Raw genomic sequence first — 8,676 nt, forward strand, 5'->3', positions numbered from 1 at the left:
TATGTTCTCCTGCAGTCTCCTCCAGTGCAGTGCCTTACTGAGTTGTGGATGATAGGAAGCCCTGCCTACAAGGCATGGTTATTGTTCTTCTAATGACATCAATATTGCCTTGCTGAATCAGCCCAAAGGTGCTTCCAGCCCAGTGGCATTAACAAATCACATGCCTTCAGGAAGCAAGTAACCAGGCCATGGCATGGATAGTTGTCCCTTGTTATTTGCTCTCAGTATATGGGCAGAAACTTTGGATGCTCTGAGGTGACAGTGTGGTTTCCTGCTCTTTTGAAAGAGAACATAACTTGTCTCTGTGTGCTCTCTTTGCACCACTGATAACTTTGTATACCTCAGACTATTGGCATAACTCCAACTTCTTCAAAGGGATTCAGTTCTTCATCGTGGCCTCTGTGCATCACACATATGGGGGGTTCTGCGCCTGCACAGTGCCTTTGGCCGGAAGATTAACAGCTAACGGTTTTTGGCGGGAACTCCGCTCCCCCTCCCCCCTAGCATTATATAAGGAGCGGAGTGTCCGCCATTTTCCAGTCTTTGCGACCACCGTTTGTTGTGCCTCGTGCCGCTTCGCTCTCGCTTACCTTCTTGCTCGTTCGAAAATCTCTCCTTTTTCCTACCAAGTTTGTATCCCTTGTTCTTGTTGTTAGTACTTCACTTATATTTCTTCTTAACTTTGCACCATTTTTTTTCCTCTTTATCGTTCCTATAAAAAAAAAAAAAATTACTTTCCCGCTTTCCTATCTCCTTTTTTCTTCTTTCTATGATGGTGCAACGGGCGGTGTTCCGCAAGTGCGGAAAATGCAGCTCCAAAATGCCCGCCGCGGACCCGCATGATCTGTGCCTCCTTTGTTTGGGGGAAGGGCACAGAACTGATAAGTGTGGCCATTGTTTGGCCTTCTCTAAACAGGCGAGGAAGAACAGGGAGAACCGCCTCCGCAAACTCTTATGGGACCAGGCTGTCCTCCAATCGGACCGGCTGGTGGCTAAGCCTTCCACTCTTGTGGCCCCCCCGAAGGCCGTCCAACTTCGGCTCACCTGCTGTAACGCCCGGCCTCTTCCTCCATTGCTTCGCCCTCACACCCTTCTGAAGAAGGCGCTCATACCATGGCCGACCAGTCTGTTTCCCTGCCGAGGAAACAAAAGGAAAAAAGAAAGCACAGCGACTCAGATAACTATCCTGTGCATAAGAAGGCCAAGAAAGATAAGACGGGCAAGCCGGTTAAGAAGCCGAAGAACCCTGAGCAGGCAAAACACCGCCACTCAGGCTCGGCCTCTTCCTCGATTCCAATCCCTGCTCCAGAACCGACCCCCTCGGTCCCGACCATCCAGGTGGCTATGAGGGTTACCCCACCAGGCTCACCACGCCGACTGACAGCCGAACCCATTCTGGATTCAAGGCGTGTTTCCATCTCTGATGGGGAAATACGAGATTCTCCACCTAGAGCTCGATCACCAACCCCGATGCCTCCAATCCCGATGGATACTGAGATCGCCATCTCCCCTCCGAGAAGCCATAGGAGCCGTTCCTCGGATGCGAAGTCTGATGATTGGTACCACTCCGGGTACTCCTCTGCTCCGAGATGGGAAGAGTACCACTCAGTAGCCTATTATCCGACCTCCAGGGGGCAATCTTCACCACCAGCGCCTCGGGAACGTTTCCATTCAACACCCAGAGATGCTCTGAGGGCCCCATCTAAAGAACGTGGCAGATCAGAGTCACCAGGAGATTCTTCCTCCAGTGTACCACCCCCCTACTGGATGGAATCCGACAAGTCTGAGGCTGACTCGACCTGCTTCTCAGGGCCCGGGGTCGCCCGAGGAACCGTATATATCGTTTAACAATCTGATGGCCAGACTAGTGAGATCATTCGATATAGAAGCCCACCAACAGCTGGGACCGAGCACCGATCGTTTTTATGATGTGGTCAGGGGCGAACGATCCACATCTATTGCCTTGCCGTTTATTACGACCTTACGGCAGGCAATGACCCAGCCATGGGACCTCGCAGCTCACCCACAACCGACTTCTTGTAAATATGAGTCCATGTATTGGGTCCGGGAAGAGGACATCCCGTTTCTTCTCCATCACTCCAAGCTGAATTCGGTTGTTGTAGAATCCTCGCAGGGTCGGGAAGCCCATGGACACACCTCGCCTCGTCACAAAGAGGTCAGAAAGGTTGATTCCTTCACCCGCTGGGTATACGAATTTCTTGGTTTCCGAATTTCTAATTATGAGGCAACCCTGGCGCGTTACCAATATTTCCTTATGCAACGCCTGGACGCCATCATCAATACCCTCCCGGGAAACCAGGGCGAACTTGCTAAGACTTTTGTTAAGGAAGCTATGCAAGTGGCGGTGCAACAGCTTTTCACCGCGAGGCACCACGTGGACTCTGATTCGAGGTTGCTGGTCGGTGCCATTTCCCTCCGCAGACACGCCTGGTTGCGTAATTGCAATTTTCCGGACGAGATGAAGCGGAGAATTGAGGAGATGCTGTTCGACAGTTCCGGTCTCTTCCATGCAAGGACGGATAGCAAATTGAAGAAAATCCATGAATCAAGGATGACGGACCGTCGTATGGAATTGCGATCTCTACCCCGATGTAAGTGGTCATGGTCATGTCCACAGTACCGTCAACTATTTCCGCCTCGGCAACAGCAACCGCATCAACGTCAGCAGCGTCGCAGGCAACAACCACCCCAGTGCTTCCAACAGGGCCGCCGCCGCTTTGATACGGACAGGCGACAGCACTGATGCAACGAGCGAACCTCTCCTCTCATTCCAACTCTACCCTCCCCCCTCTCATTTGGGGATCGACTGAAGAGTCGGCTCTCCTTTTGGGAGTCCATCACATCTGATGGGTGGGTGTTATCTATCATTCAGCACAGATATGGAATCGAATTCGACGTTGTGCCATCACCGAATCCTATCCGCTATACTCCAACTTCCTTGGTACGGTTAGACGAGATTCACCAACTCCTTGCTAAAGGAGCTATTCGTCGCCTGTCATTATCGGAGGGATTCCACGGGTTCTATTCCAGATTCTTTACGGTCCCAAAACGAGATGGGGGTCTCAGACCAATATTGGACTTGAGAGCTCTCAATAGATTCATAACACCAAAGAAGTTTCGGATGACCACACTTCAAAGTATTCTCCCGTTGCTGGGAAGAGGGGATTGGTTCACCTCATTGGATCTGAAGGATGCCTATTTTCATATTTCAATACATCCAAGTTATAGGCGTTTCCTTCATTTTGTGGTGGACTCTGAAATCTACAAATTCAACTTGCTACCATTTGGATTAGCCACTGCACCACGGGTTTTTACAAAGTGTATGGCTCCTGTCTGTGCACACCTTCGATTACGTGGAATTCGGATATACCCGTACCTTGATGATTGGTTGCTGGTCTCCGACACAGAAGCAGGACTTTCATCTGCTGTTGTATTTACATGTGCTCTATTGCACGATCTCGGACTCTGTATTAATCAACAGAAATCTTCCCTTCTCCCTACACAGGTGATCAACTTTATCGGAGCCCGGCTGGATTCGACGTTGGCAAGAGCCTTCCTTCCTCGGGACAGACGGCATGCGATTGCTCAGTGCATCACTCGGATTCGACAAGCAAGAACCGTCCCCGCCTGGTCTATTCAGAGCCTGTTGGGACACATGTCTGCTTCCATCGCTGTGGTTCTGCATGCCAAACTCAGGCTACGTCCCCTTCAACTGTTCTTCAACGGAATGTTTCGACCACAGACAGATCCACCTACCAAACAGATTCAACTCCCGGCTTCCATTCTTCAGTCCCTGTTATGGTGGATAGACCAAGCCAATCTGACTGTAGGCGTTCTGTTTCGACCCCGGTACCCTACAGTAACCCTTGGCACCAATGTGTCCCTGCTGGGATGGGGAGCAATTTGCTCCAATCTACGTACCCAGGGGATATGGAGTAACCGGGATTGCAGGAACCATATCAATTTTCTGGAACTTCTTGCCGTTTTCAAAGCCCTGCAATCATTCGAGGATGTGCTTCTACACCAGGTCGTCCAGGTGACCTCAGACAACATGGCGACGGTCTTTTATTTGAACAAACAAGGGGGAACCCGATCCCGGAAACTAGCCCGCCTGGCCATGCAGATTTGGGACTGGTGCATACCGAGAGGTATCACTCTTCTAGCAGTTCACCTTGCGGGCACAGAAAATACAGACACGGATCTCTTGAGCAGACATATGTCGCGGTCACACGAATGGGAGCTAGACCATCGGGTTCGCGACATGCTATTTCACCGATAGGGCCAGCCAGACATCGACCTGTTTGCCACACAACAGAACAGGGCATGCATGACCTATTGTTCCAGAGCGGGGATGGGTCAGGACTTGCTCGGGGACGCTTTCATGATCCCCTGGACAAGTATGACTTTTTATACTTTCCCTCCGATCCCACTCATGAGAGTGTTGGCAAAGATCATTCACGAAGGGGCCACAGGGCTACTGATCACCCCCTAGTGGCCACGCCAGCCATGGTTCTCAACTCTCCTTCACGTCTCCCAAGAAGAATTTCTCCAACTCCCTCTTCTTCCTTATCTCGTTACCCAGAGGGAGGGCACGATCCGCCACCCAGACTTGCTGTCGCTGAAACTGACTGCATGGAGGATACGATGACCAGCTGCGATACATCGGTATCGACACCACCAACCGTCCCGGCCATTCCTGCTCAGCAGAGTCTACACCCAGACCTACAGTATATTCTCGAAACTGCGCTACGACCATCTACTAGGAAGTCATACGTGGCAAAATGGCAGAGATTCTCTAACTTTGCCAATTTACACTCGTTTCCAGCCCCCTCGGCTTCTGTTTCACAGATACTTCAGTTTCTCTTTGAACTGCATCAGTCTGGACTCAAACCTTCGTCCATAAAAGTTTATACAGCAGCGATTTCACATTACCGGGGAACTATACATGGTCTCTCCATTTTTGCTCAACCTCTGATTAAAAGATTTTTGAGAGGATTGAGTAATCTGCATCCAACTATAAGACCTCTAATGCCCACCTGGAGTCTTTCGGTGGTTTTACAAGCGCTGACTCGATCACCTTTCGAACCCATGGCGACGATCGATCTACACCTTGCTTCATGGAAGACTGCCTTCCTTGTTGCAGTGACTTCAGCCCATAGATCCTCTGAACTCTGCGCCCTTCGGGTAGACCCCCCTTTTCTAAATTTTCATAAGGAAAAAGTGGTTCTTTGGCTGGATCCGTCTTTCCTTCCGAAAGTCGCTACTTCGTTTCACATGCAACAGGAGATTGTTTTACCGGCATTCTTTCCAACCCCTTCGAATCCGATAGAGCGATCTCTACATATGCTGGACATTTGTCGTTGCTTAGCCTTTTATAGGTCCAGGACTGAGTCTGTTCAGCGTTCCAATAGACTTTTTGTGAAATATTCGGAACATGACCGAGGCTGTCCAGTCACTTCACAACGTCTTCGAAATGGATAGTAAATACAATTGTCCTGTCTTATCAGTTAGCTAAGTTGGACTTGCCATCTACTCCAAGAGGTCATTCTACAAGAGCTGTTGCTGCTGCTTCGGCCTTTGCATCAGGGGTCTTGATAGAAGATGTGTGCAGGGCGGCCATTTGGGCTACCCCGTGTACCTTCGCCAGACATTATAGACTCGATGTCCGTGCCAGGCAGGATTGCTCTTTTGGCAGAGCTGTCCTTTCTTCTGTCGCTGACGACACCTCCCTCCTCCATTTGGGGTAAGCTTGTTATTCTACCCATATGTGTGATGCACAGAGGCCACGACGAAGAAGAGCAGGTTCCTTACCTGTAACTGATGTTCTTCGAGTGGCCATCTGTGCAGTCACACAACCCACCCTCCAACCCCGCTTGGTGTCATGGGTGGTCCGACTATTTCTTTCCATACTATGATCTCTTTGCTATGTGTCGTACCACTACTGAATTTGGCTATCTTGTCATACTGACAAACCTTATTATAAGAACAAACGTCGGTCTTTCAAAGACTGGAAAATGGCGGACACTCCGCTCCTTATATAATGCTGGGGGGGGGGAGCGGAGTTCCCGCCAAAAACCGTTAGCTGTTAACCTTCCGGCCAAAGGCACTGCGCAGGCGCAGAACCCCCATATGTGTGACTGCACAGATGGCCACTCGAAGAACATCAGTTACAGGTAAGCAACCTGCTCTTACTGGGACATTTGGGCTGTCTTTTCAAACTGCACCCTCTGCAGCTCTGATGCACCTTTCCGAAGTGTGAGTGGCCAGAAATTCACAATGCATCCTGAATGTTGGCATTATCCGGCAAATGCTGATGAACCTGAAAACAATCAAGAGTGAAAAGGGAAAAAAACACACCAGATGTTGCTGCCTCTTCGGTTACTGGACACCCAACCCGGGAGGGGTGTGCTTTTGCTCTCACAATGGCTTTCCTAGGAGATGACCTTTACATGATGTTACTACTATGCCCACATAAGGGGTTTCTGAGAAGAGGCCACAACTTTCCTCCCCAGATCCATGCTTATTAATTGGGTGACATCAAAGCTTACCTCAAAATGTCACAGCCTGAAAGATCTCTGAGCTGAGTTGCATAAGCCCCTGTGGGTGTGTTACCACAATGTCAACAACTGATCAGTTGTAGGCAACACAACCTGGGGTCAAAAGACAGGCATAACCCTCATTAAAGCACAGAAAACAAAAAAAACCCAAAGATTCTGATACCTCAAGTTTTCTGTAGTTGTTTTTAAAGCACAGATGTTTTTAAACCTCACTGTGAAATACCAGCGGCCTAAAAAGTCCTGTTCTCACACAGCCTGCTCCAAAGAAGGCCTTAAGGGAGCAGGATTTCTCAGTCCCAGTGTCTCTGTCCCAAGGCTATTTCCACTCATCCTCAGGCCAAAGGAGAGCTGGTCTGCCCTCAGACACATGTTTTCCAATTCCCGGTGCTCTTCCAGGTTAGCACATGGGCAGATTTGGCTAAGAAGGCTGCAGTTCGTGCTGTGTCATCTCAGGATGCCCAGTTTTCAGATATGAAAGCAGCAATTCTCTAGCCCTTGTAGACCAAATGTTGAGCTATTTGTTTGTCCAATTATTGCGTGAGCAAATAGCCAGCTACCACTGTTCAGAATGTTTGGTCCACGAAATCACAGTCATGAATCACAATCTGTGAGCAGTGCTCATTACAGAGTCAAGTAATGACTCTGTAATGTTGTCTTCAGAAGCAACTTCCTGGTTTAGTTGGAATCTACGTTTAGCTCACCCTCATGATTATGGGCCATACAAATAAATGAGAAAAGCAGAACTTTCAGCAGTGTATCCAGCCCACAACAAGGAACAGCAATAATAGGGATTTGTGCTTTTTGTATCTCGGGGCTTATTTCATGCAGATTTTCATTTATCATTACATTCATAAACATTTTTAAAATTACCCTGCCAGCATAAGTGAAGCCCACTACTGTGCCCATATTGTGTGGGGTGCAGCTGGGACTGCAGCTGAGAATGGGTTACATCAGCCCTGCAAAGTAGCCCATTGCTACATCCATATTGCTGGAAAGGAGAGAGAGTAGCATATGGCAATGTTCTGGTCTATTTCAGTGTTTCTATGCATTTTACCACCTTGGGAGGCTTATTTTGAACGGTTAAAGTATAGCATCGGATTGTGGGTTGCATGTATACATCTGTGTCAGCTTTACTAGATTACACTTCTCTTCTACCTTTCCTCCGTGAGCTAAAATTCTCCCTATTTTTATCCTCACAACAGCACTGGGAAGTAAGTGAGGCTGAGAGTATGACTGGGCCAAGCTCATCCAGAGCAGAATGAGGGTGTCTGTCAGTCCACTTCAGGCAACAAAATGTTTCTGCCCCCCTCTCCCGCTTTTAGCTCTCTCTGAGGAGGTTCACAAAACACATTAAGCCATGGGGAGCAAAGAGGAGGGCATGGCTTAGCATGTCACCTGAAGACCCTTGTTTCCTGGCTTATATACCCCCCACAACTAGCCATGGCATGGAGTAAGGTTGAGTAAACTCCCAGAGTTTAGGGTGTCATCTGAATCGGGACAACACAAGCAAAAAGGCTGGAGAGACCCTTGGTCGGAAGGGCAAGAACAGATTGCTGCTCTGGCCAAGGGGCTCTGGCCAAGGACAGCTGGAAATGTGCCCAAGCAGCACTTGGCTCAGTTGCCTCTGGCTGCCCCTCTCCTCTCTTCCCACCACCGCCTACATCTGTTCTCACCCTGCCCCCCAGGAAGTGCAGCGCAAGGAGGCTTATGCCTCCCAGCTTAGGCCACCCACCCCACCAGGAAGCCAGGCTGAATGGCTGCACCCCACTCTCTACTTCTGCTGTGGTTGCAGGAGTAAGGAGAATGAATAGCTCTGCCTGCCCTCTTCGAGAGGAAGGCACAGCACCCACTGCCCCATCCCTCCCACTGCGCTGGGGAGAAGGAGACCAGGGTGGGGGCATCTCCTCCCTTTCTGTCACCCGGCACAGCTGGCACTCAGCTGAACACTGGCGCTGCCAAGCAAGGGAGGCACAAGCCACCTGGCACTGGCCTCCTCCCCGTGCTGCCCATAGCTGCCATTGCGGGGCAATTGTGGTGGGGGGTGGCCCACACTCACCTGGGCCTCCTTCCAGAGAGTCAGCCGAATGCTCTGCCTTCC

The sequence above is a fragment of the Varanus komodoensis genome, unplaced genomic scaffold, assembly GCF_004798865.1.
Source record: "Varanus komodoensis strain SLA01 unplaced genomic scaffold, ASM479886v1 scaffold92, whole genome shotgun sequence".
NCBI lineage: Eukaryota > Metazoa > Chordata > Lepidosauria > Squamata > Varanidae > Varanus > Varanus komodoensis.